Consider the following 19,063-nt stretch of genomic DNA (forward strand, 5'->3'; position numbering starts at 1 on the left):
GGCCTTTTCCCAGGAACCCCAGGGTTCAGTCTCCCACCGAAACCCCACCCACCCATTCCTTTATTCTGTTGTTGAACCCAATTAAGAAAGCCCCAGCAAGCTGGAGCATGCAAAAATTGCCACAAAACTCAGTTTTGCTCCTCTCCACGGAAATCTTTAGTAAAAGGCGAAAGATTTTTACGTTCTGAAGAGAAGCCAGAATATACTGGGCAAGGGCCTCCTCCTGACCTACCACCATGGCAGCAGCCCTCACTTGGCCCGGGGACAGCACCTAGAAGTGGGTTCGTGGTTTGGTGATGGAAAAACAAAAACGGCAACAGCCCATCTTCCACAGGCTGCTCCGTTCTCAGGTCGATGCTGCTGACAGAGCATCACCTGTTCCGTTGCCCGGAAGAAGGCCATCCATGGCTACAATATGCAAATGAGGGCCTCTTCCCCGCAACCCCAGGGTTCAGTCTCCCACCGAAACCCCACCCACCCATTACTTTATTCTGTTGTTGAACCCAATTAACGAAGCCCCAGCAAGCTGGAGCATGCAAAAATTGCCACAAAACTCAGTTTTGCTCCTCTCCACGGAAATTTTTAGTAAAAGGCGAAAGATTTTTACGTTCTGAAGAGAAGCCTGAGTATACAGAGCAAGGGCCTCCTCCTGACCTACCACCATGGCAGCAGCCCTCACTTGGCCCGGGGAGAGCTACTAGAAGTGGGTTCGTGGTTTGGTGATGGAAAAACAAAAACGGCAACAGCCCATCTTCCACAGACTGCTTCGTTCTCAGTTCTATGCTGCTGACAGAGCATCACCTGTTCCATTGCCCGGAAGAAGGCCATCCATGGCTACAATATGCAAATGAGGGCCTCTTCCCCGCAACCCCAGGGTTCAGTCTCCCACCGAAACCCCACCCACCCATTACTTTATTCTGTTGTTGAACCCAATTAACGAAGCCCCAGCAAGCTGGAGCATGCAAAAATTGCCACAAAACTCAGTTTTGCTCCTCTCCACGGAAATCTTTAGTAAAAGGCGAAAGATTTTTACGTTCTGGAGAGAAGCCAGAGTATACTGGGCAAGGGCCTCCTCCTGACCTACCACCATGGCAGCAGCCCTCACTTGGCCCGGGGAGAGCACCTAGAAGTGGGTTCGTGGTTTGGTGATGGAAAAACAAAAACGGCAACAGCCCATCTTCCACAGGATGCTCCGTTCTCAGTTCTATGCTGCTGACAGAGCATCACCTGTTCCGTTGCCCGGAAGAAGGCCATCCATGGCTACAATATGCAAATGAGGGCCTTTTCCCAGGAACCCCAGGGTTCAGTCTCCCACCGAAACCCCACCCACCCATTCCTTTATTCTGTTGTTGAACCCAATTAAGAAAGCCCCAGCAAGCTGGAGCATGCAAAAATTGCCACAAAACTCAGTTTTGCTCCTCTCCACGGAAATCTTTAGTAAAAGGCGAAAGTTTTTTACATTCTGAAGAGAAGCCAGAGTATACTGTGCAAAGGCCTCCTCCTGACCTACCACCATGGCAGCAGCCCTCACTTGGCCCGGGGAGAGCACCTAGAAGTGGGTTCGTGGTTTGGTGATGGAAAAAAAAAACCGGCAACAGCCCATCTTCCATAGGATGCTCCGTTCTCAGTTCTATGCTGCTGACAGAGCATCACCTGTTCCGTTGCCCGGAAGAAGGCCATCTATGGCTACAATATGCAAATGAGGGCCTTTTCCCAGGAACCCCAGGGTTCAGTCTCCCACCGAAACCCCACCCACCCATTCCTTTATTCTGTTGTTGAACCCAATTAAGAAAGCCCCAGCAAGCTGGAGCATGCAAAAATTGCCACAAAACTCAGTTTTGCTCCTCTCCACGGAAATCTTTAGTAAAAGGCGAAAGATTTTTACATTCTGAAGAGAAGCCAGAGTATACTGTGCAAAGGCCTCCTCCTGACCTACCACCATGGCAGCAGCCCTCACTTGGCCCGGGGAGAGCACCTAGAAGTGGGTTCGTGGTTTGATGATGGAAAAACAAAAACGGCAACAGCCCATCTTCCACAGGCTGCTCCGTTCTCAGTTCTATGCTGCTGACAGAGCATCACCTGTTCCGTTGCCCGGAAGAAGGCCATCCATGGCTACAATATGCAAATGAGGGCCTCTTCCCAGCAACCCCAGGGTTCAGTCTCCCACCGAAACCCCACCCACCCATTACTTTATTGTGTTGTTGAACCCAATTAAGGAAGCCCCAGCAAGCTGGAGCATGCAAAAATTGCCACAAAACTCAGTTTTGCTCCTCTCCACGGAAATCTTTAGTAAAAGGCGAAAGATTTTTACGTTCTGAAGAGAAGCCAGAGTATACTGGGCAAAGGCCTCCTCCTGACCTACCACCATGGCAGCAGCCCTCACTTGGCCCGGGGAGAGCACCTAGAAGTGGGTTCGTGGTTTGGTGATGGAAAAACAAAAACGGCAACAGCCCATCTTCCACAGGATGCTCCGTTCTCAGTTCTATGCTGCTGACAGAGCATCACCTGTTCCGTTGCCCGGAAGAAGGCCATCCATGGCTACAATATGCAAATGAGGGCCTTTTCCCAGGAACCCCAGGGTTCAGTCTCCCACCGAAACCCCACCCACCCATTACTTTATTCTGTTGTTGAACCCAATTAAGAAAGCCCCAGCAAGCTGGAGCATGCAAAAATTGCCACAAAACTCAGTTTTACTCCTCTCCACGGAAATCTTTAGTAAAAGGCGAAAGATTTTTACATTCTGAAGAGAAGCCAGAGTATACTGTGCAAAGGCCTCCTCCTGACCTACCACCATGGCAGCAGCCCTCACTTGGCCCGGGGAGAGCACCTAGAAGTGGGTTCGTGGTTTGGTGATGGAAAAAAAAAAACGGCAACAGCCCATCTTCCATAGGATGCTCCGTTCTCAGTTCTATGCTGCTGACAGAGCATCACCTGTTCCGTTGCCCGGAAGAAGGCTATCTATGGCTACAATATGCAAATGAGGGCCTTTTCCCAGGAACCCCAGGGTTCAGTCTCCCACCGAAACCCCACCCACCCATTCCTTTATTCTGTTGTTGAACCCAATTAAGAAAGCCCCAGCAAGCTGGAGCATGCAAAAATTGCCACAAAACTCAGTTTTGCTCCTCTCCACGGAAATCTTTAGTAAAAGGCGAAAGATTTTTACATTCTGAAGAGAAGCCAGAGTATACTGTGCAAAGGCCTCCTCCTGACCTACCACCATGGCAGCAGCCCTCACTTGGCCCGGGGAGAGCAACTAGAAGTGGGTTCGTGGTTTGGTGATGGAAAAACAAAAACGGCAACAGCCCATCTTCCACAGGCTGCTCCGTTCTCAGTTCTATGCTGCTGACAGAGCATCACCTGTTCCGTTGCCCGGAAGAAGGCCATCCATGGCTACAATATGCAAATGAGGGCCTTTTCCCAGGAACCCCAGGGTTCAGTCTCCCACCGAAACCCCACCCACCCATTCCTTTATTCTGTTGTTGAACCCAATTAAGAAAGCCCCAGCAAGTTGGACCATGCAAAAATTGCCACAAAACTCAGTTTTGCTCCTCTCCACGGAAATCTTTAGTAAAAGGCGAAAGATTTTTACATTCTGAAGAGAAGCCAGAGTATACTGTGCAAAGGCCTCCTCCTGACCTACCACCATGGCAGCAGCCCTCACTTGGCCCGGGGAGAGCACCTAGAAGTGGGTTCGTGGTTTGGTGATGGAAAAACAAAAACGGCAACAGCCCATCTTCCACAGGCTGCTCCGTTCTCAGTTCTATGCTGCTGACAGAGCATCACCTGTTCCGTTGCCCGGAAGAAGGCCATCCATGGCTACAATATGCAAATGAGGGCCTCTTCCCAGCAACCCCAGGGTTCAGTCTCCCACCGAAACCCCACCCACCCATTACTTTATTCTGTTGTTGAACCCAATTAAGAAAGCCCCAGCAAGCTGGAGCATGCAAAAATTGCCACAAAACTCAGTTTTGCTCCTCTCCACGGAAATCTTTAGTAAAAGGCGAAAGATTTTTACGTTCTGAACAGAAGACAGAGTATAATGGGCAAAGGCCTCCTCCTGACCTACCACCATGGCAGCAGCCCTCACTTGGCCCGGGGAGAGCACCTAGAAGTGGGTTCGTGGTTTGGTGATGGAAAAACAAAAACGGCAACAGCCCATCTTCCACAGGATGCTCCGTTCTCAGTTCTATGCTGCTGACAGAGCATCACCTGTTCCGTTGCCCAGAAGAAGGCCATCCATGGCTACAATATGCAAATGAGGGCCTTTTCCCAGGAACCCCAGGGTTCAGTCTCCCACCGAAACCCCACCCACCCATTCCTTTATTCTGTTGTTGAACCCAATTAAGAAAGCCCCAGCAAGCTGGAGCATGCAAAAATTGCCACAAAACTCAGTTTTGCGCCTCTCCACAGAAATCTTTAGTAAAAGGCGAAAGATTTTTACGTTCTGAAGAGAAACCAGAGTATACTGGGCAAAGGACTCCTCCTGACCTACCACCATGGCAGCAGCCCTCACTTGGCCCGGGGAGAGCACCTAGAAGTGGGTTCGTGGTTTGGTGATGGAAAAACAAAAACGGCAACAGCCCATCTTCCACAGGCTGCTCCGTTCTCAGTTCTATGCTGCTGACAGAGCATCACCTGTTCCGTTGCCCGGAAGAAGGCCATCCATGGCTACAATATGCAAATGAGGGCCTCTTCCCAGCAACCCCAGGGTTCAGTCTCCCACCGAAACCCCACCCACCCATTACTTTATTCTGTTGTTGAACCCAATTAAGGAAGCCCCAGCAAGCTGGAGCATGCAAAAATTGCCACAAAACTCAGTTTTGCTCCTCTCCACGGAAATCTTTAGTAAAAGGCGAAAGATTTTTACGTTCTGAAGAGAAGCTAGAGTATACTGGGCAAAGGCCTCCTCCTGACCTACCACCATGGCAGCAGCCCTCACTTGGCCCGGGGAGAGCACCTAGAAGTGGGTTCGTGGTTTGGTGATGGAAAAACAAAAACGGCAACAGCCCATCTTCCACAGGATGCTCCGTTCTCAGTTCTATGCTGCTGACAGAGCATCACCTGTTCCGTTGCCCAGAAGAAGGCCATCCATGGCTACAATATGCAAATGAGGGCCTTTTCCCAGGAACCCCAGGGTTCAGTCTCCCACCCACCCACCCATTCCTTTATTCTGTTGTTGAACCCAATTAAGAAAGCCCCAGCAAGCTGGAGCATGCAAAAATTGCCACAAAACTCAGTTTTGCTCCTCTCCACGGAAATCTTTAGTAAAAGGCGAAAGATTTTTACATTCTGAAGAGAAGCCAGAGTATACTGTGCAAAGGCCTCCTCCTGACCTACCACCATGGCAGCAGCCCTCACTTGGCCCGGGGAGAGCACCTAGAAGTGGGTTCGTGGTTTGGTGATGGAAAAACAAAAACGGCAACAGCCCATCTTCCACAGGCTGCTCCGTTCTCAGTTCTATGCTGCTGACAGAGCATCACCTGTTCCGTTGCCCGGAAGAAGGCCATCCATGGCTACAATATGCAAATGAGGGCCTCTTCCCAGCAACCCCAGGGTTCAGTCTCCCACCGAAACCCCACCCACCCATTACTTTATTCTGTTGTTGAACCCAATTAAGGAAGCCCCAGCAAGCTGGAGCATGCAAAAATTGCCACAAAACTCAGTTTTGCTCCTCTCCACGGAAATCTTTAGTAAAAGGCGAAAGATTTTTACGTTCTGAAGAGAAGCCAGAGTATACTGGGCAAAGGCCTCCTCCTGACCTACCACCATGGCAGCAGCCCTCACTTGGCCCGGGGAGAGCACCTAGAAGTGGGTTCGTGGTTTGGTGATGGAAAAACAAAAACGGCAACAGCCCATCTTCCACAGGATGCTCCATTCTCAGTTCTATGCTGCTGACAGAGCATCACCTGTTCCGTTGCCCGGAAGAAGGCCATCCATGGCTACAATATGCAAATGAGGGCCTTTTCCCAGGAACCCCAGGGTTCAGTCTCCCACCGAAACCCCACCCACCCATTCCTTTATTCTGTTGTTGAACCCAATTAAGAAAGCCCCAGCAAGCTGGAGCATGCAAAAATTGCCACAAAACTCAGTTTTGCTCCTCTCCACGGAAATCTTTAGTAAAAGGCGAAAGATTTTTACGTTCTGAAGAGAAGCCAGAGTATACTGGGCAAAGGCCTCCTCCTGACCTACCACCATGGCAGCAGCCCTCACTTGGCCCGGGGAGAGCACCTAGAAGTGGGTTCGTGGTTTGGTGATGGAAAAACAAAAACGGCAACAGCCCATCTTCCACAGGATGCTCCGTTCTCAGTTCTATGCTGCTGACAGAGCATCACCTGTTCCGTTGCCCGGAAGAAGGCCATGCATGGCTACAATATGCAAATGAGGGCCTCTTCCCAGCAACCCCAGGGTTCAGTCTCCCACCGAAACCCCACCCACCCATTACTTTATTCTGTTGTTGAACCCAATTAAGGAAGCCCCAGCAAGCTGGAGCATGCAAAAATTGCCACAAAACTCAGTTTTGCTCCTCTCCACGGAAATCTTTAGTAAAAGGCGAAAGATTTTTACGTTCTGAAGAGAAGCCAGAGTATACTGGGCAAAGGCCTCCTCCTGACCTACCACCATGGCAGCAGCCCTCACTTGGCCCGGGGAGAGCACCTAGAAGTGGGTTCGTGGTTTGGTGATGGAAAAACAAAAACGGCAACAGCCCATCTTCCACAGGATGCTCCGTTCTCAGTTCTATGCTGCTGACAGAGCATCACCTGTTCCGTTGCCCGGAAGAAGGCCATCCATGGCTACAATATGCAAATGAGGGCCTTTTCCCAGGAACCCCAGGGTTCAGTCTCCCACCGAAACCCCACCCACCCATTCCTTTATTCTGTTGTTGAACCCAATTAAGAAAGCCCCAGCAAGCTGGAGCATGCAAAAATTGCCACAAAACTCAGTTTTGCTCCTCTCCACGGAAATCTTTAGTAAAAGGCGAAAGATTTTTACGTTCTGAAGAGAAGCCAGAGTATACTGGGCAAAGGCCTCCTCCTGACCTACCACCATGGCAGCAGCCCTCACTTGGCCCGGGGAGAGCACCTAGAAGTGGGTTCGTGGTTTGGTGATGGAAAAACAAAAACGGCAACAGCCCATCTTCCACAGGATGCTCCGTTCTCAGTTCTATGCTGCTGACAGAGCATCACCTGTTCCGTTGCCCGGAAGAAGGCCATCCATGGCTACAATATGCAAATGAGGGCCTTTTCCCAGGAACCCCAGGGTTCAGTCTCCCACCGAAACCCCACCCACCCATTCCTTTATTCTGTTGTTGAACCCAATTAAGAAAGCCCCAGCAAGCTGGAGCATGCAAAAATTGCCACAAAACTCAGTTTTGCTCCTCTCCACGGAAATCTTTAGTAAAAGGCGAAAGATTTTTACATTCTGAAGAGAAGCCAGAGTATACTGTGCAAAGGCCTCCTCCTGACCTACCACCATGGCAGCAGCCCTCACTTGGCCCGGGGAGAGCACCTAGAAGTGGGTTCGTGGTTTGGTGATGGAAAAAAAAAAACGGCAACAGCCCATCTTCCATAGGATGCTCCGTTCTCAGTTCTATGCTGCTGACAGAGCATCACGTGTTCCGTTGCCCGGAAGAAGGCTATCTATGGCTACAATATGCAAATGAGGGCCTTTTCCCAGGAACCCCAGGGTTCAGTCTCCCACCGAAACCCCACCCACCCATTCCTTTATTCTGTTGTTGAACCCAATTAAGAAAGCCCCAGCAAGCTGGAGCATGCAAAAATTGCCACAAAACTCAGTTTTGCTCCTCTCCACGGAAATCTTTAGTAAAAGGCGAAAGATTTTTACATTCTGAAGAGAAGCCAGAGTATACTGTGCAAAGGCCTCCTCCTGACCTACCACCATGGCAGCAGCCCTCACTTGGCCCGGGGAGAGCACCTAGAAGTGGGTTCGTGGTTTGGTGATGGAAAAACAAAAACGGCAACAGCCCATCTTCCACAGGCTGCTCCGTTCTCAGTTCTATGCTGCTGACAGAGCATCACCTGTTCCGTTGCCCGGAAGAAGGCCATCCATGGCTACAATATGCAAATGAGGGCCTCTTCCCAGCAACCCCAGGGTTCAGTCTCCCACCGAAACCCCACCCACCCATTACTTTATTCTGTTGTTGAACCCAATTAAGGAAGCCCCAGCAAGCTGGAGCATGCAAAAATTGCCACAAAACTCAGTTTTGCTCCTCTCCACGGAAATCTTTAGTAAAAGGCGAAAGATTTTTACGTTCTGAAGAGAAGCCAGAGTATACTGGGCAAAGGCCTCCTCCTGACCTACCACCATGGCAGCAGCCCTCACTTGGCCCGGGGAGAGCACCTAGAAGTGGGTTCGTGGTTTGGTGATGGAAAAACAAAAACGGCAACAGCCCATCTTCCACAGGATGCTCCGTTCTCAGTTCTATGCTGCTGACAGAGCATCACCTGTTCCGTTGCCCGGAAGAAGGCCATCCATGGCTACAATATGCAAATGAGGGCCTTTTCCCAGGAACCCCAGGGTTCAGTCTCCCACCGAAACCCCACCCACCCATTCCTTTATTCTGTTGTTGAACCCAATTAAGAAAGCCCCAGCAAGCTGGAGCATGCAAGAATTGCCACAAAACTCAGTTTTGCTCCTCTCCACGGAAATCTTTAGTAAAAGGCGAAAGATTTTTACGTTCTGAAGAGAAGCCAGAATATACTGGGCAAGGGCCTCCTCCTGACCTACCACCATGGCAGCAGCCCTCACTTGGCCCGGGGACAGCACCTAGAAGTGGGTTCGTGGTTTGGTGATGGAAAAACAAAAACGGCAACAGCCCATCTTCCACAGGCTGCTCCGTTCTCAGTTCGATGCTGCTGACAGAGCATCACCTGTTCCGTTGCCCGGAAGAAGGCCATCCATGGCTACAATATGCAAATGAGGGCCTCTTCCCCGCAACCCCAGGGTTCAGTCTCCCACCGAAACCCCACCCACCCATTACTTTATTCTGTTGTTGAACCCAATTAACGAAGCCCCAGCAAGCTGGAGCATGCAAAAATTGCCACAAAACTCAGTTTTGCTCCTCTCCACGGAAATCTTTAGTAAAAGGCGAAAGATTTTTACGTTCTGAAGAGAAGCCTGAGTATACAGAGCAAGGGCCTCCTCCTGACCTACCACCATGGCAGCAGCCCTCACTTGGCCCGGGGAGAGCAACTAGAAGTGGGTTCGTGGTTTGGTGATGGAAAAACAAAAACGGCAACAGCCCATCTTCCACAGGCTGCTTCGTTCTCAGTTCTATGCTGCTGACAGAGCATCACCTGTTCCATTGCCCGGAAGAAGGCCATCCATGGCTACAATATGCAAATGAGGGCCTCTTCCCCGCAACCCCAGGGTTCAGTCTCCCACCGAAACCCCACCCACCCATTACTTTATTCTGTTGTTGTACCCAATTAACGAAGCCCCAGCAAGCTGGAGCATGCAAAAATTGCCACAAAACTCAGTTTTGCTCCTCTCCACGGAAATCTTTAGTAAAAGGCGAAAGATTTTTACGTTCTGAAGAGAAGTCAGAGTATACTGGGCAAGGGCCTCCACCTGACCTACCACCATGGCAGCAGCCCTCACTTGGCCCGGGGAGAGCACCTAGAAGTGGGTTCGTGGTTTGGTGATGGAAAAACAAAAACGGCAACAGCCCATCTTCCACAGGATGCTCCGTTCTCAGTTCTATGCTGCTGACAGAGCATCACCTGTTCCGTTGCCCGGAAGAAGGCCATCCATGGCTACAATATGCAAATGAGGGCCTTTTCCCAGGAACCCCAGGGTTCAGTCTCCCACCGAAACCCCACCCACCCATTCCTTTATTCTGTTGTTGAACCCAATTAAGAAAGCCCCAGCAAGCTGGAGCATGCAAAAATTGCCACAAAACTCAGTTTTGCTCCTCTCCACGGAAATCTTTAGTAAAAGGCGAAAGATTTTTACATTCTGAAGAGAAGCCAGAGTATACTGTGCAAAGGCCTCCTCCTGACCTACCACCATGGCAGCAGCCCTCACTTGGCCCGGGGAGAGCACCTAGAAGTGGGTTCGTGGTTTGGTGATGGAAAAAAAAAAAAAAAGGCAACAGCCCATCTTCCATAGGATGCTCCGTTCTCAGTTCTATGCTGCTGACAGAGCATCACCTGTTCCGTTGCCCGGAAGAAGGCCATCTATGGCTACAATATGCAAATGAGGGCCTTTTCCCAGGAACCCCAGGGTTCAGTCTCCCACCGAAACCCCACCCACCCATTCCTTTATTCTGTTGTTGAACCCAATTAAGAAAGCCGCAGCAAGCTGGAGCATGCAAAAATTGCCACAAAACTCAGTTTTGCTCCTCTCCACGGAAATCTTTAGTAAAAGGCGAAAGATTTTAACATTCTGAAGAGAAGCCAGAGTATACTGTGCAAAGGCCTCCTCCTGACCTACCACCATGGCAGCAGCCCTCACTTGGCCCGGGGAGAGCACCTAGAAGTGGGTTCGTGGTTTGGTGATGGAAAAACAAAAACAGCAACAGCCCATCTTCCACAGGCTGCTCCGTTCTCAGTTCTATGCTGCTGACAGAGCATCACCTGTTCCGTTGTCCGGAAGAAGGCCATCCATGGCTACAATATGCAAATGAGGGCCTTTTCCCAGGAACCCCAGGGTTCAGTCTCCCACCGAAACCCCACCCACCCATTCCTTTATTCTGTTGTTGAACCCAATTAAGAAAGCCCCAGCAAGCTGGAGCATGCAAAAATTGCCACAAAACTCAGTTTTGCTCCTCTCCACGGAAATCTTTAGTAAAAGGCGAAAGATTTTTACATTCTGAAGAGAAGCCAGAGTATACTGTGCAAAGGCCTCCTCCTGACCTACCACCATGGCAGCAGCCCTCACTTGGCCCGGGGAGAGCACCTAGAAGTGGGTTCGTGGTTTGATGATGGAAAAACAAAAACGGCAACAGCCCATCTTCCACAGGCTGCTCCGTTCTCAGTTCTATGCTGCTGACAGAGCATCACCTGTTCCGTTGCCCGGAAGAAGGCCATCCATGGCTATAATATGCAAATGAGGGCCTCTTCCCAGCAACCCCAGGGTTCAGTCTCCCACCGAAACCCCACCCACCCATTACTTTATTCTGTTGTTGAACCCAATTAAGGAAGCCCCAGCAAGCTGGAGCATGCAAAAATTGCCACAAAACTCAGTTTTGCTCCTCTCCACGGAAATCTTTAGTAAAAGGCGAAAGATCTTTACATTCTGAAGAGAAGCCAGAGTATACTGGGCAAAGGCCTCCTCCTGACCTACCACCATGGCAGCAGCCCTCACTTGGCCCGGGGAAAGCACCTAGAAGTGGGTTCGTGGTTTGGTGATGGAAAAACAAAAACGGCAACAGCCCATCTTCCACAGGATGCTCCGTTCTCAGTTCTATGCTGCTGACAGAGCATCACCTGTTCCGTTGCCCGGAAGAAGGCCATCCATGGCTACAATATGCAAATGAGGGCCTTTTCCCAGGAACCCCAGGGTTCAGTCTCCCACCGAAACCCCACCCACCCATTCCTTTATTCTGTTGTTGAACCCAATTAAGAAAGCCCCAGCAAGCTGGAGCATGCAAAAATTGCCACAAAACTCAGTTTTGCTCCTCTCCACGGAAATCTTTAGTAAAAGGCGAAAGATTTTTACGTTCTGAAGAGAAGCCAGAATATACTGGGCAAGGGCCTCCTCCTGACCTACCACCATGGCAGCAGCCCTCACTTGGCCCGGGGACAGCACCTAGAAGTGGGTTCGTGGTTTGGTGATGGAAAAACAAAAACGGCAACAGCCCATCTTCCACAGGCTGCTCCGTTCTCAGTTCTATGCTGCTGACAGAGCATCACCTGTTCCGTTGCCCGGAAGAAGGCCATCCATGGCTACAATATGCAAATGAGGGCCTCTTCCCAGCAACCCCAGGGTTCAGTCTCCCACCGAAACCCCACCCACCCATTACTTTATTCTGTTGTTGAACCCAATTAAGGAAGCCCCAGCAAGCTGGAGCATGCAAAAATTGCCACAAAACTCAGTTTTGCTCCTCTCCACGGAAATCTTTAGTAAAAGGCGAAAGATTTTTACGTTCTGAAGAGAAGCCAGAGTATATTGGGCAAAGGCCTCCTCCTGACCTACCACCATGGCAGCAGCCCTCACTTGGCCCGGGGAGAGCACCTAGAAGTGGGTTCGTGGTTTGGTGATGGAAAAACAAAAACGGCAACAGCCCATCTTCCACAGGATGCTCCGTTCTCAGTTCTATGCTGCTGACAGAGCATCACCTGTTCCGTTGCCCGGAAGAAGGCCATCCATGGCTACAATATGCAAATGAGGGCCTCTTCCCAGCAACCCCAGGGTTCAGTCTCCCACCGAAACCCCACCCACCCATTACTTTATTCTGTTGTTGAACCCAATTAAGGAAGCCCCAGCAAGCTGGAGCATGCAAAAATTGCCACAAAACTCAGTTTTGCTCCTCTCCACGGAAATCTTTAGTAAAAGGCGAAAGATTTTTACATTCTGAAGAGAAGCCAGAGTATATTGGGCAAAGGCCTCCTCCTGACCTACCACCATGGCAGCAGCCCTCACTTGGCCCGGGGAGAGCACCTAGAAGTGGGTTCGTGGTTTGGTGATGGAAAAACAAAAACGGCAACAGCCCATCTTCCACAGGATGCTCCGTTCTCAGTTCTATGCTGCTGACAGAGCATCACCTGTTCCGTTGCCCGGAAGAAGGCCATCCATGGCTACAATATGCAAATGAGGGCCTTTTCCCAGGAACCCCAGGGTTCAGTCTCCCACCGAAACCCCACCCACCCATTCCTTTATTCTGTTGTTGAACCCAATTAAGAAAGCCCCAGCAAGCTGGAGCATGCAAAAATTGCCACAAAACTCAGTTTTGCTCCTCTCCACGGAAATCTTTAGTAAAAGGCGAAAGATTTTTACGTTCTGAAGAGAAGCCAGAATATACTGGGCAAGGGCCTCCTCCTGACCTACCACCATGGCAGCAGCCCTCACTTGGCCCGGGGACAGCACCTAGAAGTGGGTTCGTGGTTTGGTGATGGAAAAACAAAAACGGCAACAGCCCATCTTCCACAGGCTGCTCCGTTCTCAGTTCGATGCTGCTGACAGAGCATCACCTGTTCCATTGCCCGGAAGAAGGCCATCCATGGCTACAATATGCAAATGAGGGCCTCTTCCCAGCAACCCCAGGGTTCAGTCTCCCACCGAAACCCCACCCACCCATTACATTATTCTGTTGTTGAACCCAATTAACGAAGCCCCAGCAAGCTGGAGCATGCAAAAATTGCCACAAAACTCAGTTTTGCTCCTCTCCACGGAAATCTTTAGTAAAAGGCGAAAGATTTTTACGTTCTGAAGAGAAGCCAGAGTATACTGGGCAAAGGCCTCCTCCTGACCTACCACCATGGCAGCAGCCCTCACTTGGCCCGGGGAGAGCACCTAGAAGTGGGTTCGTGGTTTGGTGATGGAAAAACAAAAACGGCAACAGCCCATCTTCCACAGGATGCTCCGTTCTCAGTTCTATGCTGCTGACAGAGCATCACCTGTTCCGTTGCCCAGAAGAAGGCCATCCATGGCTACAATATGCAAATGAGGGCCTTTTCCCAGGAACCCCAGGGTTCAGTCTCCCACCCACCCACCCACCCACCCATTCCTTTATTCTGTTGTTGAACCCAATTAAGAAAGCCCCAGCAAGCTGGAGCATGCAAAAATTGCCACAAAACTCAGTTTTGCTCCTCTCCACGGAAATCTTTAGTAAAAGGCGAAAGATTTTTACATTCTGAAGAGAAGCCAGAGTATACTGTGCAAAGGCCTCCTCCTGACCTACCACCATGGCAGCAGCCCTCACTTGGCCCGGGGAGAGCACCTAGAAGTGGGTTCGTGGTTTGGTGATGGAAAAACAAAAACGGCAACAGCCCATCTTCCACAGGCTGCTCCGTTCTCAGTTCTATGCTGCTGACAGAGCATCACCTGTTCCGTTGCCCGGAAGAAGGCCATCCATGGCTACAATATGCAAATGAGGGCCTCTTCCCAGCAACCCCAGGGTTCAGTCTCCCACCGAAACCCCACCCACCCATTACTTTATTCTGTTGTTGAACCCAATTAAGGAAGCCCCAGCAAGCTGGAGCATGCAAAAATTGCCACAAAACTCAGTTTTGCTCCTCTCCACGGAAATCTTTAGTAAAAGGCGAAAGATTTTTACGTTCTGAAGAGAAGCCAGAGTATACTGGGCAAAGGCCTCGTCCTGACCTACCACCATGGCAGCAGCCCTCACTTGGCCCGGGGAGAGCACCTAGAAGTGGGTTCGTGGTTTGGTGATGGAAAAACAAAAACGGCAACAGCCCATCTTCCACAGGATGCTCCGTTCTCAGTTCTATGCTGCTGACAGAGCATCACCTGTTCCGTTGCCCGGAAGAAGGCCATCCATGGCTACAATATGCAAATGAGGGCCTTTTCCCAGGAACCCCAGGGTTCAGTCTCCCACCGAAACCCCACCCACCCATTCCTTTATTCTGTTGTTGAACCCAATTAAGAAAGCCCCAGCAAGCTGGAGCATGCAAGAATTGCCACAAAACTCAGTTTTGCTCCTCTCCACGGAAATCTTTAGTAAAAGGCGAAAGATTTTTACGTTCTGAAGAGAAGCCAGAATATACTGGGCAAGGGCCTCCTCCTGACCTACCACCATGGCAGCAGCCCTCACTTGGCCCGGGGACAGCACCTAGAAGTGGGTTCGTGGTTTGGTGATGGAAAAACAAAAACGGCAACAGCCCATCTTCCACAGGCTGCTCCGTTCTCAGTTCGATGCTGCTGACAGAGCATCACCTGTTCCGTTGCCCGGAAGAAGGCCATCCATGGCTACAATATGCAAATGAGGGCCTCTTCCCCGCAACCCCAGGGTTCAGTCTCCCACCGAAACCCCACCCACCCATTACTTTATTCTGTTGTTGAACCCAATTAACGAAGCCCCAGCAAGCTGGAGCATGCAAAAATTGCCACAAAACTCAGTTTTGCTCCTCTCCACGGAAATCTTTAGTAAAAGGCGAAAGATTTTTACGTTCTGAAGAGAAGCCTGAGTATACAGAGCAAGGGCCTCCTCCTGACCTACCACCATGGCAGCAGCCCTCACTTGGCCCGGGGAGAGCAACTAGAAGTGGGTTCGTGGTTTGGTGATGGAAAAACAAAAACGGCAACAGCCCATCTTCCACAGGCTGCTTCGTTCTCAGTTCTATGCTGCTGACAGAGCATCACCTGTTCCATTGCCCGGAAGAAGGCCATCCATGGCTACAATATGCAAATGAGGGCCTCTTCCCCGCAACCCCAGGGTTCAGTCTCCCACCGAAACCCCACCCACCCATTACTTTATTCTGTTGTTGTACCCAATTAACGAAGCCCCAGCAAGCTGGAGCATGCAAAAATTGCCACAAAACTCAGTTTTGCTCCTCTCCACGGAAATCTTTAGTAAAAGGCGAAAGATTTTTACGTTCTGAAGAGAAGCCAGAGTATACTGGGCAAGGGCCTCCACCTGACCTACCACCATGGCAGCAGCCCTCACTTGGCCCGGGGAGAGCACCTAGAAGTGGGTTCGTGGTTTGGTGATGGAAAAACAAAAACGGCAACAGCCCATCTTCCACAGGATGCTCCGTTCTCAGTTCTATGCTGCTGACAGAGCATCACCTGTTCCGTTGCCCGGAAGAAGGCCATCCATGGCTACAATATGCAAATGAGGGCCTTTTCCCAGGAACCCCAGGGTTCAGTCTCCCACCGAAACCCCACCCACCCATTCCTTTATTCTGTTGTTGAACCCAATTAAGAAAGCCCCAGCAAGCTGGAGCATGCAAAAATTGCCACAAAACTCAGTTTTGCTCCTCTCCACGGAAATCTTTAGTAAAAGGCGAAAGATTTTTACATTCTGAAGAGAAGCCAGAGTATACTGTGCAAAGGCCTCCTCCTGACCTACCACCATGGCAGCAGCCCTCACTTGGCCCGGGGAGAGCACCTAGAAGTGGGTTCGTGGTTTGGTGATGGAAAAAAAAAAACGGCAACAGCCCATCTTCCATAGGATGCTCCGTTCTCAGTTCTATGCTGCTGACAGAGCATCACCTGTTCCGTTGCCCGGAAGAAGGCCATCTATGGCTACAATATGCAAATGAGGGCCTTTTCCCAGGAACCCCAGGGTTCAGTCTCCCACCGAAACCCCACCCACCCATTCCTTTATTCTGTTGTTGAACCCAATTAAGAAAGCCCCAGCAAGCTGGAGCATGCAAAAATTGCCACAAAACTCAGTTTTGCTCCTCTCCACGGAAATCTTTAGTAAAAGGCGAAAGATTTTTACATTCTGAAGAGAAGCCAGAGTATACTGTGCAAAGGCCTCCTCCTGACCTACCACCATGGCAGCAGCCCTCACTTGGCCCGGGGAGAGCACCTAGAAGTGGGTTCGTGGTTTGATGATGGAAAAACAAAAACGGCAACAGCCCATCTTCCACAGGCTGCTCCGTTCTCAGTTCTATGCTGCTGACAGAGCATCACCTGTTCCGTTGCCCGGAAGAAGGCCATCCATGGCTACAATATGCAAATGAGGGCCTCTTCCCAGCAACCCCAGGGTTCAGTCTCCCACCGAAACCCCACCCACCCATTACTTTATTCTGTTGTTGAACCCAATTAAGGAAGCCCCAGCAACCTGGAGCATGCAAAAATTGCCACAAAACTCAGTTTTGCTCCTCTCCACGGAAATCTTTAGTAAAAGGCGAAAGATTTTTACATTCTGAAGAGAAGCCAGAGTATACTGTGCAAAGGCCTCCTTCTGACCTACCACCATGGCAGCAGCCCTCACTTGGCCAGGGGAGAGCACCTAGAAGTGGGTTCGTGGTTTGGTGATGGAAAAAAAAAAACGGCAACAGCCCATCTTCCACAGGATGCTCCGTTCTCAGTTCTATGCTGCTGACAGAGCATCACCTGTTCCGTTGCCCGGAAGAAGGCCATCTATGGCTACAATATGCAAATGAGGGCCTTTTCCCAGGAACCCCAGGGTTCAGTCTCCCACCGAAACCCCACCCGCCCACCCACCCATTCCTTTATTCTGTTGTTGAACCCAATTAAGAAAACCCCAGCAAGCTGGAGCATGCAAAAATTGCCACAAAACTCAGTTTTGCTCCTCTCCACGGAAATCTTTAGTAAAAGGCGAAAGATTTTTACATTCTGAAGAGAAGCCAGAGTATACTGTGCAAAGGCCTCCTCCTGACCTACCACCATGGCAGCAGCCCTCACTTGGCCCGGGGAGAGCACCTAGAAGTGGGTTCGTGGTTTGGTGATGGAAAAACAAAAACAGCAACAGCCCATCTTCCACAGGCTGCTCCGTTCTCAGTTCTATGCTGCTGACAGAGCATCACCTGTTCCGTTGCCCGGAAGAAGGCCATCCATGGCTACAATATGCAAATGAGGGCCTTTTCCCAGGAACCCCAGGGTTCAGTCTCCCACCGAAACCCCACCCACCCATTCCTTTATTCTGTTGTTGAACCCAATTAAGAAAGCCCCAGCAAGCTGGAGCATGCAAAAATTGCCACAAAACTCAGTTTTGCTCCTCTCCACGGAAATCTTTAGTAAAAGGCGAAAGATTTTTACATTCTGAAGAGAAGCCAGAGTATACTGTGCAAAGGCCTCCTCCTGACCTACCACCATGGCAGCAGCCCTCACTTGGCCCGGGGAGAGCACCTAGAAGTGGGTTCGTGGTTTGATGATGGAAAAACAAAAACGGCAACAGCCCATCTTCCACAGGCTGCTCCGTTCTCAGTTCTATGCTGCTGACAGAGCATCACCTGTTCCGTTGCCCGGAAGAAGGCCATCCATGGCTATAATATGCAAATGAGGGCCTCTTCCCAGCAACCCCAGGGTTCAGTCTCCCACCGAAACCCCACCCACCCATTACTTTATTTTGTTGTTGAACCCAATTAAGGAAGCCCCAGCAAGCTGGAGCATGCAAAAATTGCCACAAAACTCAGTTTTGCTCCTCTCCACGGAAATCTTTAGTAAAAGGCGAAAGATTTTTACATTCTGAAGAGAAGCCAGAGTATACTGGGCAAAGGCCTCCTCCTGACCTACCACCATGGCAGCAGCCCTCACTTGGCCCGGGGAGAGCACCTAGAAGTGGGTTCGTGGTTTGGTGATGGAAAAACAAAAACGGCAACAGCCCATCTTCCACAGGATGCTCCGTTCTCAGTTCTATGCTGCTGACAGAGCATCACCTGTTCCGTTGCCCGGAGGAAGGCCATCCATGGCTACAATATGCAAATGAGGGCCTTTTCCCAGGAACCCCAGGGTTCAGTCTCCCACCGAAACCCCACCCACCCATTCCTTTATTCTGTTGTTGAACCCAATTAAGAAAGCCCCAGCAAGCTGGAGCATGCAAAAATTGCCACAAAACTCAGTTTTGCTCCTCTCCACGGAAATCTTTAGTAAAAGGCGAAAGATTTTTACGTTCTGAAGAGAAGCCAGAATATACTGGGCAAGGGCCTCCTCCTGACCTACCACCATGGCAGCAGCCCTCACTTGGCCCGGGGACAGCACCTAGAAGTGGGTTCGTGGTTTGGTGATGGAAAAACAAAAACGGCAACAGCCCATCTTCCACAGGCTGCTCCGTTCTCAGTTCTATGCTGCTGACAGAGCATCACCTGTTCCGTTGCCCGGAAGAAGGCCATCCATGGCTACAATATGCAAATGAGGGCCTCTTCCCAGCAACCCCAGGGTTCAGTCTCCCACCGAAACCCCACCCACCCATTACTTTATTCTGTTGTTGAACCCAATTAAGGAAGCCCCAGCAAGCTGGAGCATGCAAAAATTGCCACAAAACTCAGTTTTGCTCCTCTCCACGGAAATCTTTAGTAAAAGGCGAAAGATTTTTACGTTCTGAAGAGAAGCCAGAGTATATTGGGCAAAGGCCTCCTCCTGACCTACCACCATGGCAGCAGCCCTCACTTGGCCCGGGGAGAGCACCTAGAAGTGGGTTCGTGGTTTGGTGATGGAAAAACAAAAACGG

The 19,063-nt window shown here is 50.5% G+C and overlaps 45 non-coding genes across 45 annotated transcripts; all 45 read right to left on the reverse strand.

Annotated features, from left to right (window-relative positions):
* Positions 1-88: 88 nt before the first annotated feature.
* LOC138639137 (U5 spliceosomal RNA) lies at positions 89-204 on the reverse strand. Its single transcript, XR_011312735.1, has one exon. It is a non-coding gene; the product is annotated as a U5 spliceosomal RNA (small nuclear RNA).
* Positions 205-514: 310 nt separating this feature from the next.
* On the reverse strand, positions 515-630 carry LOC138639440 (U5 spliceosomal RNA). The gene has a single exon (XR_011313025.1). It is a non-coding gene; the product is annotated as a U5 spliceosomal RNA (small nuclear RNA).
* Positions 631-940: 310 nt separating this feature from the next.
* On the reverse strand, positions 941-1,056 carry LOC138639322 (U5 spliceosomal RNA). The gene has a single exon (XR_011312910.1). It is a non-coding gene; the product is annotated as a U5 spliceosomal RNA (small nuclear RNA).
* Positions 1,057-1,366: 310 nt separating this feature from the next.
* Positions 1,367-1,482, reverse strand: LOC138639637 (U5 spliceosomal RNA). Its single transcript, XR_011313211.1, has one exon. It is a non-coding gene; the product is annotated as a U5 spliceosomal RNA (small nuclear RNA).
* Positions 1,483-1,792: 310 nt separating this feature from the next.
* On the reverse strand, positions 1,793-1,908 carry LOC138640251 (U5 spliceosomal RNA). Its single transcript, XR_011313751.1, has one exon. It is a non-coding gene; the product is annotated as a U5 spliceosomal RNA (small nuclear RNA).
* Positions 1,909-2,218: 310 nt separating this feature from the next.
* Positions 2,219-2,334, reverse strand: LOC138639954 (U5 spliceosomal RNA). Its single transcript, XR_011313477.1, has one exon. It is a non-coding gene; the product is annotated as a U5 spliceosomal RNA (small nuclear RNA).
* Positions 2,335-2,644: 310 nt separating this feature from the next.
* LOC138639364 (U5 spliceosomal RNA) lies at positions 2,645-2,760 on the reverse strand. Its single transcript, XR_011312950.1, has one exon. It is a non-coding gene; the product is annotated as a U5 spliceosomal RNA (small nuclear RNA).
* A 310-nt stretch (positions 2,761-3,070) lies between these two features.
* LOC138640252 (U5 spliceosomal RNA) lies at positions 3,071-3,186 on the reverse strand. The gene has a single exon (XR_011313752.1). It is a non-coding gene; the product is annotated as a U5 spliceosomal RNA (small nuclear RNA).
* Positions 3,187-3,496: 310 nt separating this feature from the next.
* LOC138639350 (U5 spliceosomal RNA) lies at positions 3,497-3,612 on the reverse strand. The gene has a single exon (XR_011312936.1). It is a non-coding gene; the product is annotated as a U5 spliceosomal RNA (small nuclear RNA).
* A 310-nt stretch (positions 3,613-3,922) lies between these two features.
* LOC138639594 (U5 spliceosomal RNA) lies at positions 3,923-4,038 on the reverse strand. Its single transcript, XR_011313170.1, has one exon. It is a non-coding gene; the product is annotated as a U5 spliceosomal RNA (small nuclear RNA).
* A 310-nt stretch (positions 4,039-4,348) lies between these two features.
* On the reverse strand, positions 4,349-4,464 carry LOC138639638 (U5 spliceosomal RNA). The gene has a single exon (XR_011313212.1). It is a non-coding gene; the product is annotated as a U5 spliceosomal RNA (small nuclear RNA).
* Positions 4,465-4,774: 310 nt separating this feature from the next.
* LOC138639004 (U5 spliceosomal RNA) lies at positions 4,775-4,890 on the reverse strand. Its single transcript, XR_011312607.1, has one exon. It is a non-coding gene; the product is annotated as a U5 spliceosomal RNA (small nuclear RNA).
* Positions 4,891-5,193: 303 nt separating this feature from the next.
* Positions 5,194-5,309, reverse strand: LOC138640253 (U5 spliceosomal RNA). Its single transcript, XR_011313753.1, has one exon. It is a non-coding gene; the product is annotated as a U5 spliceosomal RNA (small nuclear RNA).
* A 310-nt stretch (positions 5,310-5,619) lies between these two features.
* On the reverse strand, positions 5,620-5,735 carry LOC138639955 (U5 spliceosomal RNA). The gene has a single exon (XR_011313478.1). It is a non-coding gene; the product is annotated as a U5 spliceosomal RNA (small nuclear RNA).
* A 310-nt stretch (positions 5,736-6,045) lies between these two features.
* LOC138639956 (U5 spliceosomal RNA) lies at positions 6,046-6,161 on the reverse strand. Its single transcript, XR_011313479.1, has one exon. It is a non-coding gene; the product is annotated as a U5 spliceosomal RNA (small nuclear RNA).
* Positions 6,162-6,471: 310 nt separating this feature from the next.
* On the reverse strand, positions 6,472-6,587 carry LOC138639957 (U5 spliceosomal RNA). Its single transcript, XR_011313480.1, has one exon. It is a non-coding gene; the product is annotated as a U5 spliceosomal RNA (small nuclear RNA).
* A 310-nt stretch (positions 6,588-6,897) lies between these two features.
* LOC138639958 (U5 spliceosomal RNA) lies at positions 6,898-7,013 on the reverse strand. The gene has a single exon (XR_011313481.1). It is a non-coding gene; the product is annotated as a U5 spliceosomal RNA (small nuclear RNA).
* A 310-nt stretch (positions 7,014-7,323) lies between these two features.
* On the reverse strand, positions 7,324-7,439 carry LOC138640254 (U5 spliceosomal RNA). Its single transcript, XR_011313754.1, has one exon. It is a non-coding gene; the product is annotated as a U5 spliceosomal RNA (small nuclear RNA).
* A 310-nt stretch (positions 7,440-7,749) lies between these two features.
* On the reverse strand, positions 7,750-7,865 carry LOC138640255 (U5 spliceosomal RNA). The gene has a single exon (XR_011313755.1). It is a non-coding gene; the product is annotated as a U5 spliceosomal RNA (small nuclear RNA).
* Positions 7,866-8,175: 310 nt separating this feature from the next.
* On the reverse strand, positions 8,176-8,291 carry LOC138639959 (U5 spliceosomal RNA). Its single transcript, XR_011313482.1, has one exon. It is a non-coding gene; the product is annotated as a U5 spliceosomal RNA (small nuclear RNA).
* Positions 8,292-8,601: 310 nt separating this feature from the next.
* LOC138639493 (U5 spliceosomal RNA) lies at positions 8,602-8,717 on the reverse strand. Its single transcript, XR_011313075.1, has one exon. It is a non-coding gene; the product is annotated as a U5 spliceosomal RNA (small nuclear RNA).
* A 310-nt stretch (positions 8,718-9,027) lies between these two features.
* Positions 9,028-9,143, reverse strand: LOC138640044 (U5 spliceosomal RNA). The gene has a single exon (XR_011313565.1). It is a non-coding gene; the product is annotated as a U5 spliceosomal RNA (small nuclear RNA).
* A 310-nt stretch (positions 9,144-9,453) lies between these two features.
* LOC138639285 (U5 spliceosomal RNA) lies at positions 9,454-9,569 on the reverse strand. Its single transcript, XR_011312874.1, has one exon. It is a non-coding gene; the product is annotated as a U5 spliceosomal RNA (small nuclear RNA).
* A 310-nt stretch (positions 9,570-9,879) lies between these two features.
* Positions 9,880-9,995, reverse strand: LOC138640256 (U5 spliceosomal RNA). Its single transcript, XR_011313756.1, has one exon. It is a non-coding gene; the product is annotated as a U5 spliceosomal RNA (small nuclear RNA).
* Positions 9,996-10,308: 313 nt separating this feature from the next.
* On the reverse strand, positions 10,309-10,424 carry LOC138639671 (U5 spliceosomal RNA). Its single transcript, XR_011313244.1, has one exon. It is a non-coding gene; the product is annotated as a U5 spliceosomal RNA (small nuclear RNA).
* Positions 10,425-10,734: 310 nt separating this feature from the next.
* Positions 10,735-10,850, reverse strand: LOC138640257 (U5 spliceosomal RNA). Its single transcript, XR_011313757.1, has one exon. It is a non-coding gene; the product is annotated as a U5 spliceosomal RNA (small nuclear RNA).
* A 310-nt stretch (positions 10,851-11,160) lies between these two features.
* Positions 11,161-11,276, reverse strand: LOC138639427 (U5 spliceosomal RNA). Its single transcript, XR_011313012.1, has one exon. It is a non-coding gene; the product is annotated as a U5 spliceosomal RNA (small nuclear RNA).
* A 310-nt stretch (positions 11,277-11,586) lies between these two features.
* LOC138639138 (U5 spliceosomal RNA) lies at positions 11,587-11,702 on the reverse strand. The gene has a single exon (XR_011312736.1). It is a non-coding gene; the product is annotated as a U5 spliceosomal RNA (small nuclear RNA).
* Positions 11,703-12,012: 310 nt separating this feature from the next.
* LOC138639960 (U5 spliceosomal RNA) lies at positions 12,013-12,128 on the reverse strand. The gene has a single exon (XR_011313483.1). It is a non-coding gene; the product is annotated as a U5 spliceosomal RNA (small nuclear RNA).
* Positions 12,129-12,438: 310 nt separating this feature from the next.
* LOC138640258 (U5 spliceosomal RNA) lies at positions 12,439-12,554 on the reverse strand. Its single transcript, XR_011313758.1, has one exon. It is a non-coding gene; the product is annotated as a U5 spliceosomal RNA (small nuclear RNA).
* A 310-nt stretch (positions 12,555-12,864) lies between these two features.
* On the reverse strand, positions 12,865-12,980 carry LOC138639139 (U5 spliceosomal RNA). The gene has a single exon (XR_011312737.1). It is a non-coding gene; the product is annotated as a U5 spliceosomal RNA (small nuclear RNA).
* Positions 12,981-13,290: 310 nt separating this feature from the next.
* On the reverse strand, positions 13,291-13,406 carry LOC138639961 (U5 spliceosomal RNA). Its single transcript, XR_011313484.1, has one exon. It is a non-coding gene; the product is annotated as a U5 spliceosomal RNA (small nuclear RNA).
* Positions 13,407-13,717: 311 nt separating this feature from the next.
* On the reverse strand, positions 13,718-13,833 carry LOC138640259 (U5 spliceosomal RNA). The gene has a single exon (XR_011313759.1). It is a non-coding gene; the product is annotated as a U5 spliceosomal RNA (small nuclear RNA).
* A 310-nt stretch (positions 13,834-14,143) lies between these two features.
* Positions 14,144-14,259, reverse strand: LOC138639962 (U5 spliceosomal RNA). Its single transcript, XR_011313485.1, has one exon. It is a non-coding gene; the product is annotated as a U5 spliceosomal RNA (small nuclear RNA).
* A 310-nt stretch (positions 14,260-14,569) lies between these two features.
* Positions 14,570-14,685, reverse strand: LOC138639495 (U5 spliceosomal RNA). Its single transcript, XR_011313077.1, has one exon. It is a non-coding gene; the product is annotated as a U5 spliceosomal RNA (small nuclear RNA).
* A 310-nt stretch (positions 14,686-14,995) lies between these two features.
* Positions 14,996-15,111, reverse strand: LOC138640045 (U5 spliceosomal RNA). The gene has a single exon (XR_011313566.1). It is a non-coding gene; the product is annotated as a U5 spliceosomal RNA (small nuclear RNA).
* A 310-nt stretch (positions 15,112-15,421) lies between these two features.
* LOC138639963 (U5 spliceosomal RNA) lies at positions 15,422-15,537 on the reverse strand. The gene has a single exon (XR_011313486.1). It is a non-coding gene; the product is annotated as a U5 spliceosomal RNA (small nuclear RNA).
* A 310-nt stretch (positions 15,538-15,847) lies between these two features.
* LOC138640261 (U5 spliceosomal RNA) lies at positions 15,848-15,963 on the reverse strand. Its single transcript, XR_011313760.1, has one exon. It is a non-coding gene; the product is annotated as a U5 spliceosomal RNA (small nuclear RNA).
* A 310-nt stretch (positions 15,964-16,273) lies between these two features.
* LOC138640262 (U5 spliceosomal RNA) lies at positions 16,274-16,389 on the reverse strand. Its single transcript, XR_011313761.1, has one exon. It is a non-coding gene; the product is annotated as a U5 spliceosomal RNA (small nuclear RNA).
* A 310-nt stretch (positions 16,390-16,699) lies between these two features.
* Positions 16,700-16,815, reverse strand: LOC138639221 (U5 spliceosomal RNA). Its single transcript, XR_011312814.1, has one exon. It is a non-coding gene; the product is annotated as a U5 spliceosomal RNA (small nuclear RNA).
* A 318-nt stretch (positions 16,816-17,133) lies between these two features.
* LOC138639306 (U5 spliceosomal RNA) lies at positions 17,134-17,249 on the reverse strand. Its single transcript, XR_011312895.1, has one exon. It is a non-coding gene; the product is annotated as a U5 spliceosomal RNA (small nuclear RNA).
* A 310-nt stretch (positions 17,250-17,559) lies between these two features.
* Positions 17,560-17,675, reverse strand: LOC138640263 (U5 spliceosomal RNA). Its single transcript, XR_011313762.1, has one exon. It is a non-coding gene; the product is annotated as a U5 spliceosomal RNA (small nuclear RNA).
* A 310-nt stretch (positions 17,676-17,985) lies between these two features.
* Positions 17,986-18,101, reverse strand: LOC138640264 (U5 spliceosomal RNA). The gene has a single exon (XR_011313763.1). It is a non-coding gene; the product is annotated as a U5 spliceosomal RNA (small nuclear RNA).
* Positions 18,102-18,411: 310 nt separating this feature from the next.
* On the reverse strand, positions 18,412-18,527 carry LOC138639140 (U5 spliceosomal RNA). Its single transcript, XR_011312738.1, has one exon. It is a non-coding gene; the product is annotated as a U5 spliceosomal RNA (small nuclear RNA).
* Positions 18,528-18,837: 310 nt separating this feature from the next.
* On the reverse strand, positions 18,838-18,953 carry LOC138639964 (U5 spliceosomal RNA). The gene has a single exon (XR_011313487.1). It is a non-coding gene; the product is annotated as a U5 spliceosomal RNA (small nuclear RNA).
* Positions 18,954-19,063: the final 110 nt, after the last annotated feature.

Source organism: Ranitomeya imitator, chromosome 5, assembly GCF_032444005.1.
Source record: "Ranitomeya imitator isolate aRanImi1 chromosome 5, aRanImi1.pri, whole genome shotgun sequence".
Classification (NCBI taxonomy): domain Eukaryota; kingdom Metazoa; phylum Chordata; class Amphibia; order Anura; family Dendrobatidae; genus Ranitomeya; species Ranitomeya imitator.